Source organism: Neophocaena asiaeorientalis, unplaced genomic scaffold, assembly GCF_003031525.2.
Source record: "Neophocaena asiaeorientalis asiaeorientalis breed wild unplaced genomic scaffold, Neophocaena_asiaeorientalis_V1.1 scaffold357, whole genome shotgun sequence".
Taxonomy (NCBI): Eukaryota; Metazoa; Chordata; class Mammalia; order Artiodactyla; family Phocoenidae; genus Neophocaena; species Neophocaena asiaeorientalis.
Window position 1 is genome coordinate 2,095,631 of NW_020173270.1, and position 12,009 is coordinate 2,107,639.

A 12,009-nucleotide genomic window follows, 5' to 3' on the forward strand; every position below is an offset into this window, starting at 1 on the left:
GTGCTGCCCCTGGAGGAATAGAGCACACACACCCCTTTACTGAAAGTATTCATGGGGGATCCGGATAGCCAATGCTCCAGAAGTGGGACGATGGGGAGGAGGATTCACTAGAGAAGGGTTTCTCAGCCTTGGCACTACTGACATATTGGGTCTGATCATTCTTGGTTTGGTGTGGGGGGAGCTGTCCTGTGTGTTGTAGGATGTTGGGTATCATCCCTGGCCTCTACTCACCAGACGCCAGCAGTGTCCTCATTCCCCAGTTGTGAAGATCAAAAATATCTGCAGACATTGCCCAGAGTATCACACACATACACACTCACACGTGTGAGAACCACCACTGGATTAAATGATCTTCCACTAAAAGGTCCCCTAGCCCCATTTCTGATGCCTTGGAATCCAGTGCTCCCAAGACGTTGAACAAACTCAACTGTGGGAGCCTTAGTTTTCTTATCTGTAAAATGGGATGGATTAGAATATTGCCCTGCAGATTTAAGGGTGTGGGAAGCGCCTTGCATCGTGCGTGACCTGTGCCTGGTAGACACTGAATTTATAATATAAGTAGTCGACAGTAGTATTTAGTGGGGATTTACTGTGTGCTTTCTACTCACAGATGTTTATCTCCAGCCCTTGAGGTAGGTGCTGTGTGTTGTAATTTCCATTTTAGGAACAAAGAAACTGAGGTTTCGATGGGTCACTTAATGAGACCAGTCTCACACAGGAAAGTGGCTGATGGCAGGATTTGAACTCAGGCCCTCTGACTCAGAGTCCTTACTCTTAACTACTGGGGTTTACTGTTCTTATAATCCCAGGGTCTGGGGGACCCCGAGAGACATTCCATTCAGTTGTCATTGAGCATTTTCAGTGTGCAAAGCTCTGTGGTGGGATCTGTTATAAAATTCTGCGACTTCAAGGCCCATGAAGAAGCCAAGATATAAGAACATCTCAAAATGTGGAAATAAATCACGTTTATGTTGAAGCACTTGGTTTTGAGGAGGCGGAGTTTCAGGTTGGATGTGTTCAATCTGAGGTCATGGGGCAGCAAGTGGAAAATGAGAGGTGAATTATGAAAATACCATCTTCCTAATGCCTTGCTTTTGCCTCTCTCACTCCCGCCTCCCATCTCTATAATCTTTCCACACTCCAGCAAGAGCTGTCTTTTTTAAATGCAGATCTGGTTATGTTACTCGCAATTAAGAGTCTTTGGGTGGAAAAAAAATTAATTTTTTAACCTCTTTAAGTGGCTTAAAAGCTAAAGTTTGGGGTCCCAGGTCTTGCACTTTCTAACGCTCCCCTCCTTTCTGAGTTCACCTGCACATAGGCCCTAAACTCTGACACCTCTGCCTGTTGCACCCATTGCCTGGAATGCCGTTTTCCTCCACCTAGAGATCTCTTTCTCATGCTGTGTGGCCCAGGTCAGAGCTCACTCACCATTTTAAGCCTCCCCTGACTGCCACTCTTTCTCTACCCACGCTGGAGTCAACTGTTAACCTCGCCTGTGTTCCCATCTCATTCAATGGAATCAAATTAAATGCTGAATGGTGAAAGAAGTGCAGTTACCTCCTTTCACCCCTAGGTGGAAGTAGTGAAGCAGCGAGGCCGACCTGAGATTTTGGGTCAGGGGAAGACCAGAGGAAACCAGCCTAGGGAAGGGAAGTTAGTCTTGCTTCCCGCCTTTAACCAACTCTCTCCGCTCCGCTACTGTGTCCCAGGTCCTGTGCTAGGCTCTGGGGAGGCACTGGTGATTGCGATGTGTGCATAGATCGTTTTAGCCCACTCTGTTGAGTGTGGTGGTCGTTATGCGCTGGCTGACGGAAGCACAAAAACTGTTAACCTAGCCTTGGTGGGCAAAGGAGGTCACAGAACGCTTCCCAGAGGAGGTGAAGCGTGAGGGGAGGGGTTAGCCAGGCCAGGACTGTGGGGGAAGGGCTTGGCAGGAGACTGGGACAGCATCCGCAAAGGCACGGAGGTGGGAACATCTAGGTTTGTTCAGGGAACCACATGGGGTCTGGTATCTCAGAGGTAAGAAAGGTGAAGTGAGGGGCGGCAAGAGGACTCGCACAGCTGGTGTGCAGAGGGCTTGGCTGTTGGCCTGTAGGCCAGGCCAAGGGTGTCTGTTGGGCAGTTTCAGTCCACAAAGTGAAGGGGTCAGTTCTGCACGCTGGAGGCGGATATTGCTGAAGACTGGCAAACCATTGAGGAGGTGATTACTTTCCCATAAAGCAGAAAAGTTGCTAATATGACCCAGGACTGTAGTCGGGAGAGAGAGGGGGTGGGTTTGAGACACGGTTAGGGGGTAAAGGACACAGGGCTCAGTGGGTGTTTAGCTGTGGGACGTGAGCTAGAGAAAACATGGGTGGATGATTCTGGGTCCCTGCCTGAGTGCCTGGCAGATGGATACGGTCACTAAGAGAAACAGAAGGCTGGAGAAGGAGCAGTTTAGAATGTAGACGTGGACAAAAGAGCGCATCACTCGAGTAGGGTGCGCGCACGTGGATATACAGACAGGAAGTGGGAAGGTGGCAGAAGGTACTGTCTGTGTCCATATGTGTTGACGGGACTCGCTCATATGATCACCGTCCATCCTTACGTGACCCAGGGCCTCGCGTGTACTGGCCAAGTCAGTGAGCACAGTTTTATAGACTGAGCCCGCCTAACCTTACCGCTTGCGCGTTGTGGGGAACGGGGAGAAGTGGAAGAAATTGCCTCCTTGAGGAATTTACACCCTGAATTGGGGAGAAAAGACATAGATGTGTGAGATTAAAGTAATGAAAGGAGGAAGCCGTGAGTGGTGACAGCATCGAGACTATTGAAAGAAATGATTGTACGTTGCTTGAGTTTTGTTCTTGATGAAAGAGCCGGTGTCCAAACTGGTCGCTGTGACCAGAGAGGCGTAGGCAACAGTTTCCAGGTGCGGCCAGCAGCCCAAGTGAGTAAGAAACGAGGCGAGTGCAAACAGGTTCAGAAGCCTGAGGGGACCAGTTTGGGCAGGCAAGGGTCAAGAAGGTGGACTTGGAGATAAATCTAGAAAAGTATGCCATGGTCAGGTGGTAGAGGGTTTCTGGGCACAGTCAAGAGGTGAGCTCAGAAGATCGCTTTTCTGAGTGAGAGGTTAGGATGGACAGACCAGTCAAAGGCTTTTGCGGTACTGAGATGGTCTGGTACTGGCCTGAATTTGAGGGTTGGGACTGGGATTGCTTCTTTATCGTATACACACATTGCCTTGCTTGTGCTGGCACGTGGTCGCACTCCGTGTGTGCTGGGCAAAGGAAGAGTTAGAAAGGAGCTCAGAAGTGACTGGATCCATCAGACAGGCATTCATGCCAGAGGAAAGATTTACAGGAGAGGGAACAGTCCAGAGCAACCCAGTGGCAAGACTGATGTCACCACGAACAGAAATGGGGAGACAGAAGGAACAGGAGTGATCTGGAGGGAGAAGACCAAATGACTCTCGGTTCGAAATAATCGTGTGGCGGGGAGACCAGTTAGGAGTCAGTCTAGGCAAGAGGTGACAGTGACCTGAACAAGGATGATGGCAGTGAGATGGAGGGAGAGTGAGACATCTCAGGTGTAAAACTGGCAGAACTTGGTGCTTACTTAGTTTTGGGGGATGGACAGAGGTGGCCTGGGGGACAAGTGCGTGCGTGTGCCACCAAATGAAGTAATTCGGGGGAGGAAGAGGTTTGAAGAGGGGGGCGAGGACAGGCAGAGAGGAGATGAAGGTGTTTGCAGCTGGAGGTGGGGAGGGCAGGGAGACACGCGCTCACCTTGATTTTGTTGATAAAGTAAGAGTAGGGGGACAAGACTTGAATAAGTTTCATATCTTTGGTGAACAGATAAGGAGGCCCGTTGATTCGTCCAAGGTTGCGTGTGCGACTGGTGAGTGATTGAGCAGGACTACCCGCGAGATCTTCCACGTTCCATGGGGCGCTGCGCTCGTGGGCCCAGGCTGGTAGAACCGCATGTGGCTTCCGTGGAACCCAGACCCATTAGAAATGGCCTCAAAGGTGTGGATCGGTTCCAGGGTCCCAAGGGGAAAGGGTCAAAGTGTTCCTTAGTAAACCTGAGGTGAGTGGTGAAGTGGGCGCTCACCAAGTGTCGGGAAGTGTGCTGAGAGCTGCAGAGCAGTGGGTAACACCCCAGTTTGCAGGCAAGGAAACGGAAGCTCAGGGAAAGGAAGTGACGTCCCCACAATGGTTCGGCTGATTAGCCGTAGGGTTAGTGTTGGAACTCAGGTCTGTCAAAGCCCGTGAGTTTTTCCCGCTGTGCCATGTTGCTTTGCAGTTCCCTGTGAGAGCCCTGGAGGGCCCTTGACCAGCCAGAAAGAAGCCAGGACTCCTAGCAGCGCTCTGGGTCTGATCAGGTCCCCTTGGGACCCATGGGGCGCTTTGACTGGGCCAGACACTGGGCTGCACCGATGGGCACCTGCTCTGCCCCTCCCCTGGGCTTCTCAGGCTGGCAGGCGTGGAGTTGCTGTGACTTAGATGAGCTGCCCACTGGGCATCTTTCCCCTCTGTGGGCGGTGGGAAGGGACGAGTAAGGAAACGAGGATCAAGTCGACCTAAAAGAGCCCTCACCTTGCGTAGCACTTATAATTGGGTCAGGTGGTGCCTTCGGTTTCTTTCTGGCACCACAGCGTTTCTTGGGTGACCTTGCATTCCTAAGACTTTTACCTTGAAGAACTCAGGACTATACATCTGGAAAGGACTGCAGAAATAATTGAGTCCAAGCCCTGTCGTAGGATGTGTGAAGTGTCAGGGTTGAGCCTGAGGTTATATTTGACTGTTCTAGTTTTGTTCTGGCCCAAGTAGTTTAGAAAGCCTGCTCTGTGACTATAAAATGAGACAGATTCTCAGGGGTGCCTGATGGAATCCGGTCTTGCTCCTTTACATAGGTACCATCTACGCATGTTTTATATATATACATACACATGTACACGTACATAGATATTGTATCTGTTCCTTATATACATAGTAGGTATACTACTGATGTGAACAACATCTGTGAAGTCACACAGACAACCAGGATCGCTTAAAATAGTGCAGTAGGGCTGAAAACCCTCAGAGATCATCCTAAAAGGACTTCTGCTTGGTATATCTGTTACCAGAAACATTTCCAAATCAGCAGGAATTGCTTTGCTAAACTAAGTTTCCCTTTTGCTCCCTGCAATTGACTTTGATTCTGTGGGTTGGGATGGGATGGGATGATTCTAAAAAAGTAAGATACCAAGTGTATTAATAGACTGTCAGTACAATTTCCAACCACCCTTCTTTAATGTAAAAGAATGCACCAAATACACATGATTCCCAGGTGAGTCTGAGACCCTGTGTCTGTTCCCCCCTCCTGTGTCTGTTCCCCCCTCCTGTGTGTGCCTGCGTGATGCACCTACATTTTGCCAGGTACCTTGGGTTTACCTGGGGACCCTTGGCCTTGAAGCCTTGGGCCTCAAGGCTTTCACCAGTGCTGTGGGTGAAAAGCAACTAATTACGAGTTGGAGTGATTCATGCAATAATAAAGGTTCACACCAGTGGTATACGAGCACTGAGAACTAGAGCAACCAAGCGTCCTGGGAGACTCTTTAAAGACAAGTGAGGAGGTGGTGGAGACGGCGGGCAGTCCCTGCGAAGGGAGCAGCCATAACAAAGGCACAGGAAGATGAAGGTCTGCGGCGTGCTGGGGGAGCTCAAGTGAGGGGAGAAGGGGGACAAGCAGGGGCCATCGCAAAGGGCCTGGTGTTTCATCCTTGAAAGACAGCTCTGTAGCCATAGCTCAGGGCCTGGCCCTGCCACTGATTAACAGTGTGATGACTGCCCCTGAGCAAAGTCATGTAACCTCTGAGCCTCAGCAGGTGGTGACCCCACTGACAGGGAGGCCGGGGGAGGGGCTAGCTTGATGGGGCTGAGAGCGACAACCTGGAGGAGAGCACAGGACAGCCACGCGGAGAGACACGCTGAGTCAGAGGTGGCCAGAGGTGGCCATGACTGGGAGTCATTGATTGTCAGGCAGATGCCAAGGCCAGGTTGTAGTTGGTACTTGTGGGAACAGAGCTGGTTTGGCCCTGTATCAGATATGCAGGTTTGGAAAGGTCGGGGGAAGGGGCCTGGATGGCAGGGTGGCACTGAAGCACCGAGAAACTGTGCTCTTGGTGTTTGGGTTCTTCATTGTTGCCAGTTGACCAAGAAGGGGGCCCGCAGGGGGCTGCTCAGCCTTGGCTGGGCCCGTCAGTCATGAGGAGTCAGCATGCCGAGGAGCAGGGCGTCGTGCAGAAGCTTCACTTTTTAAATCTTTTAAAATTTATTTTTTAATCCAATTTTTGGTGTAGAGTTGAGTTTTGATAAATGAGTGACCACCACCATGATCGTGATATTGGAAAATTTTATTGCCCGGGAAACAAAACTATTTCCTCATGTTCCCCCTGTGTCAACCCTTCCCCTGCTCCCTGCGCCCAGCAACCACTGATCTATCCCTGTGATTTTGCCTTTTCCAGAATGGAATCATGCAGTAGCCTTGAGTCTGGTTTGTTTCATTGAGCAAACCAGCCTTGAGTCTGGTTTGTTTCTCAATGTATTTGAGATTCATACAAATTGCGTGAATAGCAGTACCTTTGTATTGCTGAGCAGTATTCCATTGTATGGTGTACTGTAGTTTATCCACTGAAGGTTTGAGGGACATTTGGGTTGTTGCAGTTTTGGGTGATTATGAAGAAAGCTGCTCTGCATGTAAATCGAAGAAGTTAAGACACCACCTCACACCATACACAAAAATAAATAAAGACTTAAATATTAGACATGGCACCATAAAACTCCTGGAAGAGAACATAGGCAAAACATTCTCTGACATAAATTGTACCAATGTTTTCTTAGGTCAGTCTCCCAAGGCAATAGAAATAAAAGCAAAACTAAACAGGTGGGACCTAGTCAAACTTATAAGCTTTTGCACAGCAAAGGAAACCATAAACAAAATGAAAAAGACAACCTACAGACTGGGAGAGAATGTTTACAAACAATGCTACCGACAAGGGCTTACTTTCCAAAATATACAAACAGCTCATACAACTCAATAACAAAGAAACAACTCAATCGAAACATGGGCAGAAGACCTAAGTAGACATTTCTCCAAAGAAGACATACAGATGGGCAATAGGCATATGAAAAGGTGCTCAACATTGCTCATTATTAGAGAAATGCAAATCAAAACTACAATGAGGTACCACCTCACACTACTCAGAATGGCCATCATCAAAAACTCTACACATGGGACTTCCCTGGTGGTGCAGTGGTTAAGAATCCACCTGCCAATGCTGGGGACACAGGTTCGAGCCCTGGTCCGGGAAGATCCCACATGCCACGGAGCACCTAAGCCCGTGCGCCGCAACTACTGAGCCTGCGTGCTAGAGCCTGTGAGCCACAACTACTGAAGCCCGCGTGCCTAGAGCCTGTGCTCCACAAGAAGAGAAGCCACTGCAATGAGAAGCCCATGCACCGCAGCAAAGAGTAGCCTCTGCTCACTGCAACTAGAGAAAGCCTGCGTGCAGCAACAAAGACCCAAAGCAGCCATAAATTAATTAATTAACTTAAATATATATATTTTTTAAAAAAATGTAATGTAATGGGTACAGCCACTTTGGAGAACAGTATGGAGGTTCCTCAGAAAACCTAAAAACAGAGTTACCATATGATCCAGCAATCCCACTCCTGGGCATATATCCAGACAAAACTCGAATTCAAAAAGGGACATGCACCCCTATGTTCATAGCAGCACTATTTACAATAGACAAGACATGGAAACAACCTAAACGTCCATTGACAGATGAATGGATAAAGAAGATGTGGTACATATATACAATGGAATACTACTAAGCCATAAAAAAGAATGAAATAATGTCTTTGCAGCTACATGGATGGACCTAGAGATTATCATACTAAATGAAGTAAGTCAGAAAGAGCAAGACAAATATCATATGATATCACTTATATGTGGAATCTAAAATACGGCATGGGGACTTCCCTGGTGGCACAGTGTTAAGAATCCGCCTGCCAATGCAGAGGACATGGGTTTGAGCCCTGGTACGGGAAGATCCCACATGTGGCTAAGCCTGTGCGCCACAACTACTGAGCCTGCACTGTAGATCCCTCGAGCCACAACTATGAAGCCCACGTGCCACAACTACTGAAACCTAGAGCCCGTGCTCCGCAACAAGAGAAGCCACCGCAATGAGAAGACCGCGCGCTGCGATGAAGAGTAGCCCCCGCTCGCCGCAACTAGAGAAAGACCGTGTGCAGCAGTGAAGACCCAGTGTAGCCAAAAACAAATAAATAAATAAAATTTTTAAAATGATAAAGTATGGCACAAATGAACCTATCTACAAAACAGAAACAGACGTACAGACATAGAGAACAGACTGTGGTTGCCAAGCGGGAGGGGAGGGATGGAGTGGGAGTTTGGAACTAGCAGATGCAAACTATTATATAAAGAATGGATAAACAAGGTCCTACTGTATAGCACAGGGAACTATATTCAATATCCCGTAATAAACCATAATGGAAAAGACTATGAAAAAGAATAAATAAATAATAAAAACCGAGTGTTAAAAAAATGCATAGTGCTTCCCTGGTGGCACAGTGGTTGGGAGTCCGCCTGCCGATGCAGGGGACACCGGTTCGTGCCCTGGTCCGGGAGGATCCCGCGTGCCGCGGAGCGGCTGGGCCCGTGAGCCATGGCCGCTGAGCCTGCGTGTACGGAGCCTGTGCTCCGCAACGGGACAGGCTGCAACAGTGAGAGGCCGGCGTACCGCAAAAAAACCAAAAGCGAAACGTTACAGCCACTGTGGGAAACAGACTGGCACTTTCTTATGCCTAAGCATACTCTTACCATATGACCCAGCAACCTTTGCCTAGTCCTCACGTACAAGAAATAGTTTTGTTCATATAAAAACCTGTGCGATACCATTTATAGCAGCTTTATGCATTTTTTTTCCTTTTTTTTTCTTTTTTTTTGCTGTACGCGGGCCTCTCACTGTTGTGGCCACTCCCGTTGCGGAGCACAGGGTTAGCGGCCATGGCTCACGGGCCCAGCCAGTCCGCGGCATGTGGGATCCTCCCGGACCGGGGCACGAACCCGTGTCCCCTGCATCGGCAGGCGGACTCTCAACCACTGCGCCACCAGGGAAGCCCTGCTGTAACGTTTTTACATTTCCACCAGCAGTACATGAAAGTTCTAGTTTCTCCACATCCTCACCAGAACTTGATATTGTCTGTTTTGTCATCATTGTTTGCTTGCTTGCTTGTTTTGTTTGGTTTTAGGCCTCCTAGACGGGTAGTGGTATTTCGATGTGGTTGGTTTGTTTGTTTGTTTGTTGGCAGCACTGCACGGCTTGCAGAATCTTAGTTCGCTGACCAGGGATTGAACCCATCCCTCGGCAATGAAAGTGTGGAGTCCTAACCACTAGAGCACCAGGGAATTCCCTTGCTGTGGTTTTACTTTGCATTTTCCTAATAACTGATAATGTTGAGAAACTTTTCATGTGTTTATTTGCCATCCGTATATCTTTGGTTCAGTATCTGTTTACATCTTTTGCCATTTTAAAATCGGGTTGTTTTTTTCTTATTGTTAAGTTTCAAAGGTTTTTTAAAAAAATATGTTCTGGATACAAGTCCTTTTTCAGATATGTGATTTGAATATTTTCTTCCAGTCTGTGGATTATAGTTTTCCTAGCAGTGTCATTTGCAGGAGCAGAAGTTTTAAATTTTGATGATATCCAGTTTGTCAATTTATTTTAAATGAATTTGGCTTCTGGCATGGTATCTAAGAACTCTTTGCCTCACCTGGTGTCACAAAGATTTTCTCCAAGAAATTTTTCTGTTGTTTACATTTTAGAACAAAGGTCGGCACACTTTTTCTGTAAAGAGCCAGATGGTAAATATTTTCAGCTTTGTGAACCATATGGTCTCTGTCACAACTACTCAGCTCTGTCACTGGAGTGCAAAAGCTGCCATAGACAATTCATAAACAAATGGGAGTAGCTGTGTGCTAATAAAACTTTATTTATGAAAACAGGAGGTGGACTGAACAAATTTGGCCTGCAGGCCGTGGTTTGCCAACCACTGTTTTAGGAAGCTAACTTTTTACCAGGCATAGAGGACACCCCACTCTGGATAGCGAGAATGGGGTAATTACTGCCCAGTTTATCTTCCATGAAAGCAGGGCGAGGGAAAAGGCAGAAGAGTGGGTGCCTAACTCAGGACAAGAGTGAAGAGAGAGGGGGATAAAGGAAAAAAAGAGGAAGGAGGAAGAAAAACGTTTGAGTCACATTTTGAGCAAACTTCAGTGTGCATTAGAATTCTTCAGAGTTAACCCTTGTACTTTGGTTCAGGCTTCAACAGATGTTTTTGTTTGTTTGTTTTTGAGCTAATGATCTATCTTAAAGTCTCATGGCCACAGAAGGTTTAATAGATTTGTGGAGTTTTTCCTTATTAAACCCGTTAATGCCATGCTTTCTACTGAAAATTGTTATTTATTGAACCATCCCCCACTAATAACATACTTAGATTGTGTCCAGCACTTTACCAGCCATGGGGTCGGTGTGTTCCTCGCACATGTTTTCCTGCATATGTATGATTATTTCTGTAGAGCAGTTTCCTACAGCTCTGAGTCAGAGGGTAGCATTCACATTAAACATTTTGATAGGACCTGCCATGTTATCCTTCCAAAAGGTTGTACCATGTCACACTCATATCGATGGTGTATAAGGGTGTTTTTTCCTCCTTATCCTTACTTACACTGGGTTTTATCCATCCTGGATTGTATTCCATCTGACTGACACAAAGTAGCATCTCTTTTTATTTTGCATTTTCCTCATTGTTTGTGAACTTGAACTTCTTTTCATGGCTTATTAGCTCTATGAATTGCCAGCATCTATTAGTTGCAGCTCATGTATTTTGTCCACTTCTCTGCTAGTGATATGTGGGTTTTTTCTTTTTAATTTGCAGATGCCCCAAATCAACTTTTCTCAACCTCAGCAGTACTGACACTTTGGATTAGATCATTCTTGGTTGGGGCTGTCCTGTCCTGTACTGTGCTTTATGGAGTATTTAACAGCATCTCTGGCCTCTACCCACTAGGTGCTAGTGGCCCAGCACCACCCCCCAGTCCTGATAGCCAGCAGTGTCTCCAGACACTGCCCCTGTCCCAGGGGCTGGGGGGTGGGGAGGTGGGCAGAATCACCCAGTGTGAGACCCGCAGCTCTAAATAAGATGATAGGCAGCAGGCATTTTCTCCCAGTCTGCTGCTTGTCTGTGTGTGATGCGTTTGCCATCCAAAAGTTTTTGACCTTATGAAGTCTAGGTTTCCAATCTTTCCTTTTATGGCTCTTGATGCTGAAATATTTTATAAAAAGCAGGAAGCATAGAACATTTTCAAATAAATAAAAGAAATACTGGGAGACTGGACTAATTTTGCATGTTGTGTATGGTCTGAAGCAAGTGAGAGGGTGGGAAGGTAGAGAAGACCTGAATGTCTCCACCAGGAAACAGGGAACCAGACCTGATTCCTCTCTGCTTCTTGATTCAGGGCAGGTGGGAAATCCTGTGCAGGAGATGTGTTCAGGTTTCTGTATAACCTCTGGCAAGGCTATTTTTAGAGGAGGCTAAATGCTCCTGACACTGGGCACTGGGTTGTTGGTTTTTTGGGGTTTTTTTGGCTGCTCTAGGTCTTCGTTGCTGTGCATGGGCTTTCTCTAGTTGCGGCGAGCGGGGGCTACTCTGTTGCAGTGTGCAGGCCATGGCGGTAGCTTCTCTTGTTGTGGAGCACAGGCTCTAGGCGTGCGAGCTTCAGTAGTTGTGGCTCACGGGCTCTAGAGCGCAGGCTCGGTAGTTGTGGCGCACTGGGCTTCATTGCTCTGCGGCATGTGGAATCTTCCCGGACCAGAGCTTGAACCCGTGTCACCTGCATTGAGGGGCGGATTCTCAACCACTGCGCCACCCGGGAAGCCCTGGGCACTGGGTTTTGAAGCAT